The 18,127-nt window shown below is 35.1% G+C and overlaps 1 protein-coding gene across 6 annotated transcripts in view; it reads left to right on the top strand.

Annotated features, from left to right (window-relative positions):
• Nucleotides 1-781: 781 nt before the first annotated feature.
• LOC138707625 (uncharacterized) overlaps nt 782-18,127 on the top strand; it is a 50,442-nt gene continuing 33,096 nt past the window's right edge. For 4 of the 6 annotated variants that reach the window (XR_011334298.1, XR_011334296.1, XR_011334295.1 and 1 more), the window contains exons 1-3: nt 782-867; nt 8,125-8,216; nt 15,853-15,959. The gene's annotated coding sequence lies outside the window, so the exon portion shown is untranslated. The remainder of the gene's footprint in view (nt 868-8,124; nt 8,217-15,852; nt 15,960-18,127) is intronic. The other 2 variants (XR_011334297.1, XM_069837290.1) reach the window with 2 other exon arrangements.

The following is an 18,127-nucleotide window of genomic DNA, read 5'->3' as shown; positions in this document are numbered from 1 at the left end:
AGGCTCTGCATCAACCCCTTTGATTTGATTATCTGGTTGGGGTTTTCCGAGGTTTTCCCCAACCAAAAGGCAAATGCCGGGTAATATTTTGGCGAATCCTCGGACCTCACCTCACCTCACTACATCTCGCCCAAATATTGTAAAAAATTGCACAAAATTGTAAAAATTGTAGAAAATTACTAAATTGTAAAACTATAAACATTTGTAAAAATTGTAATTGTAATATTGTAAAATTTTGACTTGTTCCACATCTTAAAGCTTCATTGCTCATGTAAGATTTATGGAATAAAATAAATGAATGAATTTCTCAAGCTTTGAGGTTTTCTGGCTTTCGTAGGTTGGTGACACTGCCTGTTGGAAGCCGCCTTACTTCTGACAGTTATTATTAATTTTGTGAGAATGGGTTTGTGATAGCTCATATCTGCACTCTGAACGTATCATGAATCTCGGTTCATGATTTTAATATATTTAATTTCTGTTTGAATTATCATAAACTACCAACACCTTGATAAGGAATAGCGAACTAATTTCTAGCGCGCTACATCGACACTAGCCACGCATGCTTTGATCAAGGTAACTGGAATACGAAAAGGCACTTACTCCACCCTTTTGTTTACCTCAATAGTCTTATCTGGAATTTATTATTATTATTATTATTATTATTATTATTATTATTATTATACGATATGTGTGAAATTATTGACCGATATCGTAAAAGCAGTTGGGAAATGTTTATAAAAATATCCTAATTTTGGGGAAATCCTGCCCTGGATGGGGGAATTCTATTTTTGCTATGTGGCTACAATGTTAATGTAGCGTTGGGTGTGGATGTGGAAGAAAAGTGTTGAGCGTCTTCTGATTGAGCTGGTAAGCGTTTGCTTTAAAGATTTGGTAATATTAGAAAATTTAAACACATTGTTTGTTGTTCTTATTGACGGTTACTTGGTAGTCTTTAAGTTGAAAGAGAACGTTGTATGTGAATGGTATTATCCTTGGTAAATTAAATGTTACGTGGCAAATTGACAGTTCGGTGCACCGACAGTTCTTTGTCATGAGTAGGCGTAATAGATCGTGAAGACTAGCTGCTAGGATGCTATCAATAAAAATTACTTTTCATTTCAAATATACGTCATAAAAGTCTTTCTTTGCGAAATCTATTGTGGTAACTGGCGAATTTCGTGGTGAGTCATTATTATTATCACACTAGGTAAATTAGAGTTGACAGTTGAGGGCAAATCATTATGGCCGCCGGCAGCAGGTAATAAACTGACGTGTGACTGAAGAAAGGCGGCAGCACTTTTTCAGTTCGCTTTAGCTTGTGCTTGAATGGGTTTTTTTATCTCGGAATTGAGAAGGATGCAATATTTCTGTATCAAAACATGCTAATAGCGAAGGAAAAATCAAATCATTTCAAGTACAGTGGGCCTAGTTGGACATTTTAGGAAAGCGGGAATATTGACACTGCCGGTAAACTAACACATAGGTAGTTCTTGTGGTTTTGGAAGTGAAAATCGCGAAATTTGTAAGGAATATTTTTTGCAGATGGAATTGAATATTAAAGCATTTCATATTTTTTAAGAACAGAATTGTTCGAATTATGGGTGTTTCAGGGAAAATTTCAGTATACGGATTCCTCACTGACAATTATATCTTCAGATACTAAGAAGAGCAGATTTGTCTGTGTTTGTCAAATGCGCATCATCATGATTACGAAAAGGCACTTTTCAGTGAAAATAATTTATTTTGTGTGGACAAGGTTGGAATTTTGAAGTAAGAGGGAAAGGAAGGCATCCGTGTTCTGAAATTTCCCAGCAGAGATCTTTAATGTTTCACAAAATTTAAATAACGTCTTGTAATCATCAGGAATTCACTGCTAGAATTTAATAACTTTAAATGCTTATACACTGTTACCACCACTACTACTAAAAGTACAAGAACAACAAATATCTAACTAGTTATACATAAACTAAACAATTAAATGTGAAAAATAAGTTTTAGACAAAATTCAGTACACAAACAAGTTAAATATAATCAATTTTTACCAAGCCTTGTCCGTTAATGTCTATAATTAGCTTGTATAAATTACTAATACTTTTTCTAAATTTTCAACTAAAAAGAATGCCATCTGTCACTCAACACAAATTTGTATGCTGAAAATCAACGCTCCACATCCACTGAAGCAACAGGAGCGTATTTCAATTTTGGGAACAACTGGATAATACCCACGGCAGACCAATATCGATAGTCGACCCTACTCGCTGGCCACTAGTCACCGGGCCGTACCGAGCCGTATCAAACAAAATATAATCGAAATGGTGGTAGTCAAATTCGCGACTATATTCTTAAATAATTCACTCCATTAGTCAAGTTCAAGGTTTTATGTAGTACAACGGCGGTTTTTTTGAATGCATTAAAAGAAAATGAAGATGTAATAAGATAATAAAGTAGGTTATCACAAGGAAATTAACAGGAAAAAAGGTGTGTTTCACGGAATACAATTAAAATGACGGAAAGTAAATTTCCGGTTAATGTTCGCCAAAGCGTAAAGTACGTAATTATGACGGCGTTGCTGTTTTATTTCTGGCCTATAGAAAAATACCCAGCCTTTTACGAAAAAAAATTTAAGGACCATGAAATTATTCACCGCTTTCATTATAGGCCTATTATTTTTTAACAATATTACGAATCAAAATCTGTCATATTATATAATTTTAACTACTACATGGACGAATCAAATCAAGCTAATCTAACCAAAGCTAACCTAACCTAACCTAACCAAAGCTAACCTAACCTAACCAAAGCTAACCTAACCTAACCAAAGCTAAGCTAACCTAACCTAACCAAAACTAATCTAACCTAACCAAAGCTAATCTAACCTAACCTAAGCTAAGCTAATCTAAGCTAACCTAACATAACATAACCTTCGTAAATGCAAGGCCTGTAACCGGAGCAAGAAGGGATCTCAATCATTTAATCTGCAAGTACACACAAAAATAAATTCAAGTAAGGATCACGCTCCCACTGCATGAGAGGTCCGCGCATGCGCTACAGCAAAACTGTTTCTGTCCCGAGCCTCTCATCTAAGGCACTCGTCATAATTTACTCGCAATATTTACGCAAATACACATTGTCGCTAACAGTGGTGCTATCTCTCAATAATGTTCAGAACGAAGGAGGTAGACAGAGAGAGAAAAAATTTCTCCCGCCAACTACGCCACACACCAACGTCATGTTCTTATGTTGGTGACATTGTGTATTTACTTAAATTTGGTGGTAAACGTAACGGCACGGTTCAAAGTGACCGTGCTAATTCTCCAGTATAGCGCAATTTTGACACTACTTGGAAGGAATGTTACTTTGTAAATCCGTGTTCTTCCCTGTTAGGATATCTGAAGCAGTACGCAGGTCCTTCAGTCCTACATTTCTCTGCAGAACTTGCTCCATTTTATCCCGGACTTTATTTCCAACAGATCCAGGAACACATTCGGAATTTAAAATACAAATTTCGAAATAAGAATGCTGCCCTCCCAAGCCAAAAGGCCGTATCTCAAAACTTTAATATTTTTCAGTATTGAGGATTTAGTGAATGATCAAAGCGCGCCTACTTTTAAAGTTAATTTATTGGAATTTTCAGCATATTCATTATTGAAATATATTCAAAATATATAGAATACAAATTTTTAGACTTATTAGCTTACATTTTTGTGGGCAATTTGAGTAACGCCTAATTTGCTAAGTATTAATTGTTGAAGATACTGATATACCGATACTTAGCAAATTAGGCGTATCTCATAGTGTACATAAAAAACCAGTAAGTGAAATTAATTCTGTTTTATTTTATTAATTATTTTTATTATTTTAATAAATTACAACACATACCGCATAGCAGTATTGTAAAAAATACTGCAATCTAAGACAAATATTATCTAGAAAATTAGTGAAGAGACAGCAATTTATTTACAAATCATTCTGTTAATAGTCTATATTAATGATACAAAGGTACAACATTGAAGTTGAAAATAAATGTTTGGTTATATTTACTAAGGTACACAGTTCACAAAATACTTCTACGTAAATTACTGAGGTAAATAAATTAACTAAAAAAATAACAAAACACTGAAAAGTTAGTTAATACCAAATAATTGATACTTGAACATAATAAAATTTTAGTCATCATTTACTGAAAGATTCTCCCAAAATGTCAGTCTGTTTTTCATTATTCCACCCAAATTACGAATTATGACACTTTTTTTAAGCAGGGAATCCAAGAATTTTCGTTGCTGCTCAGGACGTGGTAACTGTTCCTTCCTTCAGTTTATTTTTCCAGTCAGGAAATTTATGTTGAATGATGTACCATCAAAGTCATTTTTGTACTGCATACTGTAGGATCCTCTGGAAACCGATATTTCATCCATATCATGCAGACAGGTTCTTGAATGAATCAGGTTCAATTCATATTGTGATGAGTAGTCAGACCAAATGAAAAAAATACTGAAGCTCCACTGGCAATACCTCAGTCTAGTAAGATGCTGCTTTTACTGCATCTACAAAGTCTGCAAAATCATATACTTTATATCCACGTCTTTTTCACTGACTGTTCTACTTTGTGATGAAAGGATCAAAAGGCGTAAACGAATGGCCTGGTTCAAAATATCTTATCAAAATTTCATTAGTACTTGCTTCATTTGAATTAACAATGTAAAAAAAAAAATGAAAAGAATGTCCAATTTTTGTTCTGGACCGTGCAGTTGTCCAACCATAGAGTAATTTTGAACAATCTCTCTTGTACTTGAAAAAATTGTAGGAAATGCTTACGATTTCTTCTTTGCTCCTTTTAAAGAGAGCCTCGTGCCATACAACTGCAAATGTCTTGCACATTTTTTGTTTTTTCCAACAGGAACGAAGCTCTGATGTAGACAGTCAAGCATTTGTGAATATAGCTACCTTAAATGTGTCCAGTCTTGGCAACAAGATAACTTTTTGAAGATCTGCATAATAAATTATTTTGTTAACCTCTTCAATTTTTTCAGCATCTTCTCTGTATTTGGCCCGAGATTTTGATGCTCTCGATATGTTTTCCACATTTTACAAGTTTAAAAATTAGTGTCCAAATTTTCCTTTGTGTGGCAATTATTATGCACATTGAAGATTTCACAGTTTAGCAAAAGATATGTCCATTTCACTGGCTACCATTCTGTAATTTTCATATGAACATTTGTAATTAACATTCTGAGTAATAAAATCATGGTGCATGGCAGTCAGAGTTATATCACTTGGTAAATAAAGACGATTAGGTGCATGTTCCCTCCGGTAATGTACTAATGTGATATGGTAGGATTAAATGAAATAATTTCATTGTCCATTTCGTTGCCTCTAAAATATTTGTGCATATGAACTATCAGTCCAATAGTGATAAAAATATATATTATTTTACTTACATGGTGATTATAATGGCGTTTCTAAAATAAGGTTGAGTAGAATCAATATTCCGTGTCTTGACTACATAACAACTAACAAGCAAATGAAAATTGTGACATGTTTTCAATAATAAGCTAGAAAAATTAATCGGAATACATCTTGTATATTAATTTTCATGATCAACAATGAATTAATTATAAGAACTATGTTTAAACTATGGGAAATGAGCATTCGGGTAGTGACGATTACATTGCTGAAAACAGATTAAAACACGAAGGATTTGTTACTAATGCAGTTACGTCTAATTTGACTAGAATGGCAAATAAGAAATACTAAGCGAAAAGAACGTATGTCTGAGAAACGGCCTTTTTGCTTAGAAAAATGAACTTCCGCCAAATTCGCTTAGGAATTCATATTAATTTTGAGATATGGCTTTCATTAAATCACATTTTAAAGGCACAGTTTATTGAGAAACGGCCATTTCCTTTAGGAAATAGATACATTACCATCTGAACTATCCAATTATTTCCAAAAGTGATTTTCAGAAAATCCTTGAGTTACGCCCTTTCGGCTTGGGAGGGCAGAATAGGTGTTTTGACCTATTAGAGATAAAGCATACTTAATAGGTCAAAATAGGCATTTTTAGGTGCTATTAAAATACCAATTTTAGGCATAGTTTTATATGAAACATGTACTTGCAAGTTTTTATGAACTCGTCTTTTAAGGATTAAAATAGGCTTTTACCTAAAATCCGAAGTCTACTTATAACATATCATTAGTCAAATAGCATTTATAATATCATGTTGCACCTTCACATTCCTGTTTTTAGGAACTACCATAACTCATTACATTATTTGCCATTTCATTACTTTTCTTCCTCATCTAATTTTCTCACCTCTGTTCCTATTATTAAAATTATGAATTTCTCTACTCAACAGATCAAATACCACTTTTGTTCTCGACTATCAACTCAGTTTACATAACTTAAACAAAACACTATATTAACACTATTCCCCTCAACTCTTTACTATATTAATACTAATCCCCTTTACTCTTTACTATATTAACACTATTCCCCTTTGCTCTTTACTATATTAACACTATTTCCCTTTACTGTTCACTATAACAACACTATTTCCATTTACTAGGTTTCGAAACATTCATCTTATGGCCTGTGTCCTCGCAACCATCCCTTACTTATCTCATTTACTAGTATATCCATTTTTTTCCCTCATTTCATCCGTTGCCACTTTCCATGACTTGTTTAATCCTTTCAGCACTGTTCACTTCTACCATATTTCTCTCTTTATTGCTATTGATATTCTCTTCTACATTGTTACTATTTTTTTCCATCACTAGTTCGTCTGTTACTGCATTATAACGTATAAAGATCTTGTATGGTATTTTCATATCCTACTGCAAATTTTTAATTGTGCCTAAAGCCAATCAGTGGGAAATGATCTAAAGAATACCCAAATAAATAAATACTTGTATATATTAAAAACCTGATGAAGAATGCAAAATAAATTTGCAAAAAAAATTATTTTGTTTGCAACAAACATCGCAGTTTCACTCTTTCTGACTGAACTATTTTTCTCTACCATGTAGAATGAATGATATAAAAGTGAAATAAACAGCGAATTTACCAGTGTTTATGAGTGAGCATTGGCATAGTATTGACAAAATGGTATTTCACTTGAACTAATTTTCGTAACATAGGTTTAGTAAATCTTTTGAGCCATAATAGACCAAATGTAAACTTTGGAGAATTATGTGCACTATTTTAAAACTTGTACTGAGGTTTGGAATAAACTGTATGTTGATTTGACTATGAGCTACATGTGCTACATAATTTTAGAGGTAAAATATGCAATAAGTGTTTGGTATATTTCTAAAAGAAAATAATTTACTCAAGATTGCGGTCAGTGGGGATAATACATCAAACATAGTGAGAAATACAGTGAAACCTGTTCAAGACGGAAGTGACATGGTCCTAATTTTTTTTTCCGTTGTGGACAGGTTTCCGTATTATTCAGGTGTGACATTAAAATGGAATATTTTGTCATTCATATACATGAGAAACAAAATGGCATGCCCCAAACTGCAAGAAGTACAAAATATTCCATTTAACACTCATCACATTAAATCAGCTTTCTGACGCTTATTACGTTGGTGAATCATCTTGATTAAAATCTCATTTTCTGTATAAATATTATCATAACTCACTCATTAGTCATTAAACATTACTATAGTTTACTAATCTCATTCTATTTAATATCTAACACTATACTCTAATACTGTACTGCATATCACTGCACAATATTAATTAATTGGACTAGGAATCATCTATTAGAAGCCTTGAATTCTGGTTTATTTAATTTCTTTCCCAGTTCAATAGCTTGCTTTGCAGAATAGATCCAGAAATTGACTTGTTCTTTGAAAGGTCATGAAGAACCCACTCCCACAACAGTTCATTTATTTTCACATAAACAGTTGCTTTCTGGTTCCTTTTGTGTCACCAATATTGGCCGCACGCCACTAACTCATTATGATCTTTATTTTTTAAAGTGTCACACCTGAGTTTTCCACAACTGTACTTCTATATTATTTCACATAGACCTTGTTTCTAATTTTCCTTTATCTCGATAACTTTTACTTCATCACTTAATGTTAATGCCACATTTTATGCAACTTTTTTTTTACCAGGAAATCTCTACACTTGCGCTCTGTTCAGCTACGACAGGCTACAGTGTGAAGAATTGAAAATCTTTGAAGGGACTCGTCTGCCTAGTCAACAGGTAATAAAATTTATGACCGACAGGCCAACACACCTCGCACCCTCTAGAATTTTGCAAACAAAACTTGTTTTTATCTTAGTGACCTACATATTTCGTATATTCCTTGAAATTACACGCTGTTTCAAAATATAGTGTGTCCAAAATATTATTTCCGTTTTGAACAGTAGCAGACAGTTTCTGTTTCTGCGTTGGACAGTTTCCGTTTTATTCAGGAAAAATTACACATAATACATACAAATTTTTGCCGGGACCAATAAATTGTTCCGAAATAGACAGGATTCCGGATTATTCAGGTTCCGATTTGAACAGGTTTCACTGTATTACCCTAGTGATCGGGCACATCTTCGACTTTCCTCTTCCAACATATGCTATGTAGGCTACATAGTTTCGTATTTTTTTTATATTATGTGGGTTAGCCTATTCAGTGTGATATGTTGTGTTAACTTTTGAGAAGTGTATAAGAAAAATAATTTAATGTTTCTTTTACTTTGTTAAAACTAGTGTCCTATTTTTCATTGACAGTATCTGGTTACTGTAACTGTGTTTCCAAACATATTTGGTTTGAGAGGAATTACTTAATGATTTTAGTTGTATATAATTGAAGTAGTGCTTTGGCAGGCTTATGTGAGGGTGGCAATGAACTTCTCAGTTCTTTAAAGGCATTTGTAAGTATAAATGCTTTTAGTAAGTATAAATGCTGGAAATGTTATACGATTGAACTTGTTCATGTAATGGTATAGACAGTGGCTGAAATATTTGCATAGAAAACTTGAGACAACTTTGGAGATTAAGAGTACCCTACTGAATAGCTTGCTTACTTATGGTTTTAAGGAACCTAGAGGTTCATTGCCGCCCTCACACAAGCTCGCCATTGGTCCCTATCTTTAGCAAGATTAATTCAGTCCCTACCATCATAACCCACCTCCCTCAAATCCATTTTAATATTAATATGTGATAAAATTTTACTTCTAAAGTGTATAATACAATGGTATCACAGTAAAATTAATATTTTATTAATTAATCATACATATTATGTATTATCAGTTTAATTGTATTATAACAGCACAGAATTGTTTAATTTGATGGTTATTTGCTAATGTTAAATGTTAAAATAATGTATAAACGTTTTCACCTTTTACGGCATCATCAGATACAGTTTGCTTGTACGATATCAAAATTACATAGTGGAATTTTTGTTTTCTCTTATATTTATTTCCATGATGTAATTTAGATATCGGAGCAAATTGTATCTGATGATGCCATAAAAGGGCGAAAATGTTTTTACATTTTAACATGTAATAGCAAATGTTAATATTAAATTGATATTATAAGATTGAAAAATTAAAACATTATTTATTGTATTTAATAACTGACTTATCTGAAATCAAAACATGAATTGTAAATTACAAATTTTAAAATTACATTCGATTATATTTTTTTAAAATTGAAGTGAAAATTATTGCTTTCCGATCAATTTTTGTAGTAAATTATGTACGCATTTCCCTAGTGTAATCAACTTTTCAGCCATTCAAGAAAATCATACGTATAATATGGAGGCTTACATTAAAAATTATTAAAGCATTTTTTTTTTTGTTTAATTTTGTATATAGTGCATTTTGGAAGTTCACTCCATTACACAGCTTAGGAATATTACATTTTTTTTCTCTCAGAAATATTTACTTGCGTGCAAAATTTGCAACTAGATGCATACCAATCTTTCTTGTCACGAATAATTAAACTACTGGTATTCCTTTAAAATTGCATTACCACATTAAGGTATAAATTCATTTACATAGTCCACTTAGTTTCTAGTCGAGTTATATGCACCATGAGCAAAAGAAAAATTGAGTGCTGACACACATTTCGCATTGGAATAAAGGTGAAAATTTGCTGTGAAAGTGGTGGCTGACAGTTGTTGGTGGGCGGGCAGGATTACTCTGTCGAAGTGGAAAGTGTAGGCAGCAGGGAGTTGCAACTCACATCTCATTTCCATGTGTTTCCTTACGGATCATAGAGGAAAAGCAAGTTTTCGCAAGGTCTGGTATGCCTCAGAAAAAAGGCACATTCTTAGACAATTGAGAGTATATGCAAAACATACCAAAACCTAACCTAACCTAACCTATCACTGGTTCAGACTTACGAAGACTCGCCTTTTCTCTGTTATAAGTAAGGGAACGCACGAAAATAAGGTGTATGTACTGCCATGTACACCTTCCAATTTGATGGAGTGATTCTGCCTGCCTACTCCTCTCTGCTGGCCACCACTTTCAAAGCAAATTTCCACCATTGTTTCAGTGCGAAATTGGTGTCGGCATTCAATTTTTCTTTTGTTTACAATGCATATGGCTCGAGTAGAAACCAAGTCATAAATACTTTTGTAGCTTAACTTAACATGGTAAACAGTGCGAACTGGGTTTCCTCACATGCTGACATTAGTTTCAAAATCTTTGTGCTTGTGAGTTAATACCTATAATGGAATTTTGCTTCCCTTGGATTTATTGCTTTGATGATTCTGTTGCATAACAAGCTAGTATAATATTTGAATCGTATTATAAACTGCGAACATCTTTTCATAGTTTTTAATGTAAAAAAAATAGTTTTTATATACATAGTTCTTACAATATTTTATGAACATATAATACAGTGCTACCATTCCATCGTTACAGATATGATATTCAGAGATAAATTTAAAATTTTTAAAAGTGTATATTAAAGCCATATCAAAGTGAAAATGTGTTCTCCAGAATAAGAACTTAACTACAAAATCTTGAATTTGAGATATAGAGCATCAACATTTAGATCTGGTGTAATAGCATTGCGCAGCATGACATTCAAATGTTTCTAGAGAGGGCACTTTGTTGGAGGAAAGTAATATTTTGTCAGGAGGGAGATGTGTTTTTAAGGTTTCAATATGTGCTGGGAATGGAAAAATGACATAACATAAGTTAAGTTGCTATTCCAGGGAATGCATAAATTGATATTTCATTTATTTGATAAACGTGTGTATTATCATTTCAATTATTACGCTAAAAATTGTCTATTTGATGGTTATTGTGTTATATCACTTTCAAAGTTTGTTACAGATGGGATCTCATTTTGGACATCACAATATTAGTTCATTGAGTTTTGAAGTTTTTCTGTTAATTTTGAAGGAATTTCTTTTTAAACCTTCTAGAATATCAAATTTGTTTTTTTATATATGGGTGAAGAGGTTTTACATTTGTTGTAGGCTACAAAAAGATATGTTTAATGTTTGACATGTTAGAGAAGGGACATTATGTATGAAGCAAGAAGTCTCAACAGCAAAAATTGTATATAATTTAATACAATTTAAAGTTTGCTTTTAATGTACAATTGTGTAGGTAATAAAACTATTTTGGTAACATTGAAGCAAAGAGTGAGCATTTTAAAATTTGCTAACCAGTCACTGCTGTATCAGCTTGGTATTGCTTCTAGTTTCAGTGTTTCTTATCTGTGGTGGGGTAGATTGTTTTGGAGGTGGTGTAAATTGTTAGTCTGAAGTCCAGGAATTTTCTTTGAAAATTTATAGTAAATCCTATTTCCGACTTGCTTTAGGTGAAGTTGTGTTAGTAACCTTGTCACTTTTAAAACTTTTACTACGAATTTTTGTTGTTTCCAATTTGAAAATGTCTTTGAAAAGTTTGTTGTCATTTAGTAAACTTGAATGCTGTCATAGTCTTCCAAATCTTCTTGACTAACTACCACGTACGTGTTTTGTCTGTGTTTTGCTCTGACCAACTTGCTTCATAAGTAGGTATTGGCCTCCCTTAATATCGCCTTTTAAAATCCTCTTCATCTCACAGTACCCTTCAATATTTGTCTGCATATACATCATTATGTCACTTTGGATAATTTCTGAATGGCTATTAAATTAGGTGAATGTAGAGTATCCAATGCCCACTGAACAAATATTTCACTTTTATCGCTGCCAATGTTGCGCTATAATCGTATATGTAAGGTAGGCTATAACAAAAACCTAAACTAACCAAACCTAACCTAGCAAAGAAGCAACAAGTTATACTAAATATGTGTAAATTGGCCTATGTCTTTATAGTGGGTGGGACATAAGTAACATTGACCTTAAATTAGTATAACTTTCTGAATCACTGTTGTTCACCTCCTGCCAAACTTGGTGTAAATCAGGCTCTGATGATACAGTTCTCCCAGTTACAGTACTGTGTTGGTGCAGAATAGGAAAGAAAAAGGAAATGCTAGGTAACTTTCAGCACTGGACCCTGGACTTAGTTCGCTAGCTTTATTACCTTCATCTCACTCAGGCATTAGATAACTGTCACAGTTGATAAACATTTTAAAATAATCCAATGAAAAAAGTTTCCCCTACACCATCTACTGCTTATTTTCTATGAGGGGTTGTAGGTACGTCATGAGCTTACTTATTTACAGCTTTTAAGGAACCCGGAGGTTCATTCCCGCCCTCACATAAGCCTGCAATCAGTCCCTATCCTATACAAGATTAATCCAGCTCTACGATCATATCCCACCTCCCTCAAATCCATTTGAATATTCTCCCATCTACGTCTCAGCCTCCCCAAAGGTCTTATTCCCTCCGGCCTCCCAACTAACACACTAGGCCTATATCCATATCTGGATTCGTCCATATTTGCTACATACCTGCCCATATCCTACCTCTGGATTTAATGTTCCTTGAGCTAAGTAATTAAATTATGTTAGCTAATATGTTTTCGCGGGATATCAGCCGAGTTAAGATTTTGGAATGCTCCAAGCTTTCGACTGCTATCTCTGCAGCCATCTTCAGGGAAGTGATGTCCGAACAGAAAGTCGAAAGGTTATATAGATGTGGCTGTCTCAGGTGAAACGGGATTGGTTGGCGGATCGGCCAATCCGGGACCGGGAATTGTCATCGCTCGTAAGCTCCGCCCCTCCCGGGATTACTGCGTGAAGTTTGGCGGGCGGCGAGCCCTGTTCCGCCGGTTGGAATCGGTTGCCGTCCTCGGTCCGTGATCTTCATGACCTTGATTGTAAGAGGGCCTGAGTTGGTCTAATGCCGGTGTCCATGCCTGACTGAGCTGGAGTCCACTGTCTCTGTTAAAGTTGTTTTTCTCCAGCTTGATCTCTATGGCCTCCTTGATTGTACGATCCCAGTAGTGGCTTGATTTGTTAATGACCTTGGTGTGGTCAAACAGTATTTTATGCTCCTTTTCTATGCTATGTTGCGCCACTGCAGATTTTTCCGGGTAATACAGCCTCAGGTTCCTCTTATGTTCTTTGATTCTGTCTTCTATTGTGCGGCCAGTCTGCCCTATGTATACTTCGCCACACTCGCATGGAATCTTGTAAATCCCTGGAGTCCTTAAGCCCTGATTGTCTTTAACCTGACGTAGATGACTCCGGATTTTGCTCTGTGGTTTATGGATGGTTTTGATATTAACCTTCTGGAGGATTCTGCTTATTTTGTGTGACACGCTCCCGCAGAATGGAATGAAAGCTTTCTTTGTCGGTTCTTGCTTGCTGTCTAAGTCTATTGTGTTACATCTCGTGGTAACTTGTTTGAGGGCTTTGCTGATGTCTCTCCGGCTGTAGTTGTTTTGCTGTAGTGTTCTACGAAGATGGTCCATTTCTGCAGGCAAGTTGTTGATATCGGAAATGACTATGGCGCGATGTAGTAGACTAGTCAGGACGGACTTCTTCTGCGAAGGGTCCGTCCTGACTAGTCTACTACATCGCGCCATAGTCATTTCCGATATCAACAACTTGCCTGCAGAAATGGACCATCTTCGTAGAACACTACAGCAAAACAACTACAGCCGGAGAGACATCAGCAAAGCCCTCAAACAAGTTACCACGAGATGTAACACAATAGACTTAGACAGCAAGCAAGAACCGACAAAGAAAGCTTTCATTCCATTCTGCGGGAGCGTGTCACACAAAATAAGCAGAATCCTCCAGAAGGTTAATATCAAAACCATCCATAAACCACAGAGCAAAATCCGGAGTCATCTACGTCAGGTTAAAGACAATCAGGGCTTAAGGACTCCAGGGATTTACAAGATTCCATGCGAGTGTGGCGAAGTATACATAGGGCAGACTGGCCGCACAATAGAAGACAGAATCAAAGAACATAAGAGGAACCTGAGGCTGTATTACCCGGAAAAATCTGCAGTGGCGCAACATAGCATAGAAAAGGAGCATAAAATACTGTTTGACCACACCAAGGTCATTAACAAATCAAGCCACTACTGGGATCGTACAATCAAGGAGGCCATAGAGATCAAGCTGGAGAAAAACAACTTTAACAGAGACAGTGGACTCCAGCTCAGTCAGGCATGGACACCGGCCTTAGACCAACTCAGGCCCTCTTACAATCAAGGTCATGAAGATCACGGACCGAGGACGGCAACCGATTCCAACCGGCGGAACAGGGCTCGCCGCCCGCCAAACTTCACGCAGTAATCCCGGGAGGGGCGGAGCTTACGAGCGATGACAATTCCCGGCCCCGGATTGGCCGATCCGCCAACCAATCCCGTTTCACCTGAGACAGCCACATCTATATAACCTTTCGACTTTCTGTTCGGACATCACTTCCCTGAAGATGGCTGCAGAGATAGCAGTCGAAAGCTTGGAGCATTCCAAAATCTTAACTCGGCTGATATCCCGCGAAAACATATTAGCGAACCAACGCCGAGAAAGCCTCAAATCATACATAAATTATGTTAGTTATTGTATAATCTATTCATTAATTTTTCTTGCATTGTCATCAGAAAAAATACTTAACGTCTTATGTTTTGCTTTAATATTATTTATAATAGTTTTAGAAAGTCCAATATAGGCCTGCAACATTATCTTCGATCAGATCATCACTTGTGTTTACATAACATGTATTTCATCCACCCACCAATCATGCAATACATTTATTTGATCTTTGACCATTTCAAAAGAGTGTAGTTGGTGTGGGTGAACTTAAAGGCTTGTCTGTCTTCTTTGTGCTAAATCAAAGTTTATTGCATATCACAACACAATATTAGAGGTTAACAGGTAGTTTGCGAATTTACTCAGGCTGGCCCTATGTTTTTAGTTCATTAGTGTAAAATAGTTTTTATAAGTTGATGTTAAGAAACTTGGAATTTCACTTGGAAATGTAATAATTGAAAACATGATGTAAATATCATGATACAGTTCCTCTTAAAATATTAGGCGTATTCTGAGAGTGTTTGTTTCACTTCAGGCTATAAGAAACATAAAGAATGTTATAATCCATTTACGTTCAATTGAAAAAGTAGTAGTGTAGTGCTTAAATATAGTACATACCAATAGCATGATATCAGTATATCATTCCTTGGTGGAAAAGTAACATGTTATATGTTTATGTAGTCCATGACTGTATGCTTATGAGTCAGTTATTAAGAATGGAATTATTTTTATGATCTTTATAATGGATGGTAATTATTCAGAAGACATTACTCCCTTTGTTATGGAGGACATGATATTTGTTTTTGTAAAATTTATTTTGTCAGGATATTTTTAATCATATCACCAATATTGCTTCTGGACGTGTTTGGTAACAGAGCAAGCGACCTCTTCTGAATTCTTACTGAATGGCTAATATATTTTAAAATTTTCATATATTCCATTACAGTGTGAAGAGATTGATGGGCTTCCTCATAAAATTCCTGGAAATGAAGAGGGCATTTCAGTAGCCGAAATGGGGACTTCTTTCTTCAGAATGTAATTGAGGAGTAAGAGGTAAATATATGAATATTGTACCTTTAATTCTTTTTGTGAACATTCCTATATAACACATGTTTGCAAACTCAATGTAAGTTACAGTTTGAATTTATGTCTGGATTACAATGTGGTAGATAACTTGGCCTGCTGTTGTATTTTTAAAGGGTTGTTGCCATGATACAAAGAGTTTAACTTAACTCAACACGAATAGTTTAACTTAACACTTCATCCTCTTTTCTTAGAATTCCAGTTTTTGGTCCATAAAATGTTTTGTCATAGTAACTAAAAACAATAACCGAGCAAGTTGGCTCATGCATATCACATGGGACTCGCATTCAGGAGGTTCGTGGTTCGATTCCTGCGCTGACCAACCTGACTGTGGTTTGTCTGTGGTTTTCCACAGTTACATAGGCAAATGCCAGGTTGGAATTTTCATTGCCACAGTCCATTTTCCGTTCCCTTCCAGTGTAGAAAAATAATTTAGATTATCATATCATTCATCTTTCTCATCTCATTCAATAGCCTTATTCAGGTCAAGACGCATGTCTTCATCCACTTACAGGAGGGGGTGTCCTCTCTACAACCGTTCCTGAGTTTTCAACCCTCCGCAATATCTCTGTGAGGATTCATTCCTTAAGAGCACTTCCAAGGTTGCTTCGGCACCTTGGTAGGGTCATTGGAGTGGATCCTGTGCTGCTTGGCCACTTTGGCAGTATGAACTTATAGCAGGGGAGGGTAGGAGGCCCCCATTGGGTGAGCGGATGAGGGGTCATATGCAGCTGGTGGGCTGGTACACCCTCATCCTCGTTCATTACATAACATTCGGGATGCACAATAGGCGTCAGTATTGCCAACATGCAAAGGATCATCCTAACTCGCCTGTAGCCACCGTGACCTAACCTAATGTAACTAAAACTATATTTTTGTCACTTTACCACCTACCTACAAATTCCTTTCAACAACATTCTCGATTAAATGTACGTAGAACATGAATTTTTAGAGAATGTACAATGTTGCTATAAATGAGTTGCTTATTAAAAATGTGTCGTTATAAAAATAATAAATCACATTTTTAAATTCTACTTAATTACTGTTGCTGTAGCCGAGGTGTCACAGTATGATCATTGTAAACCCTTAATCACAGTAGATTGACCATTCCCATGTTATAAAATAATAATAATAAATTTATTTATTCTGGTGGTGTTAAGGGCATCAGGCACTGTCGAAAGTGAATTTTTGGTAACAACTGCTAGGTCAGTCATGTCAAGTTTGGCCACTTGCACAGTGGTACAAATCACGAATCTAGTGGGACAAAAATAATTTCGGCCACTCCTGAAGATGGAAGTAAAAATCGTTCAGTATTACTCAGAACATATCGCCCTATCATGATTCAGTCTTTCAACAAGTGTAATCTAAAATAATACCGTGTGGCTGAGCCTCCAGATTGAATGTTTAGATGCTGACTTCGTGTCTGGTGTCAGACTGTTATTGTCATTGTGAGAGTAGTTAGTGGTTGCAAGGAAGTGTGAATAAGAGGAATTTCCCACTCTTACTAGATTTTAAAGATAAAGGGATGTGTAACTTTTTTGGTATAATAATTATACGTATGTCTGTGATATTAACTACTATTCATTAGAGGAAAAAATTCAATTATTATTTTTATTCTAGAACTTTAAACAGACTTAAAAAAATACATATCTGAACGTATGAATAAATTGTAATATATTCTAGAGACATTTAAGGGCTATAAGAGGCTTAAAATTGCAAAGTGCGCCACTTGCGCCTTTTGAAGTAATTTTTAATTTCTTCCAAGGCGATTGACAAGAAAAAAGCATCCTGCAACCGGGACTTTCCCTAATCAAAAAGAAAAGATTCGTCAGTATCATACCAAATCGACAAAAAGAGACCAGAAGCCTAATGAAAAAGTAAATAGGATGTTAATTTGAACGAATTAAACTAATTGAACTTGATTTATAATATTTTTATGCACTTATGTTACAGAATTAGTCTTGAAATAAAAGTTAAATTTCTTACATTAAATTTGTTTGCTTAACAACAAGGCCGTAATATTCTAATTTGTCCTTCACATAATTGCATAAATCATTCACTGTAAACCCTTTTTTCTGGAAGATTCCATACGAGTCACCATCAGTAATTTTATTCCTGTTTGAGACATCAGGTTTCCT

The sequence above is a fragment of the Periplaneta americana genome, chromosome 10 (assembly GCF_040183065.1).
Source record: "Periplaneta americana isolate PAMFEO1 chromosome 10, P.americana_PAMFEO1_priV1, whole genome shotgun sequence".
Lineage (NCBI taxonomy): Eukaryota > Metazoa > Arthropoda > Insecta > Blattodea > Blattidae > Periplaneta > Periplaneta americana.
This window is presented reverse-complemented; position numbering and strand designations above follow the sequence as displayed.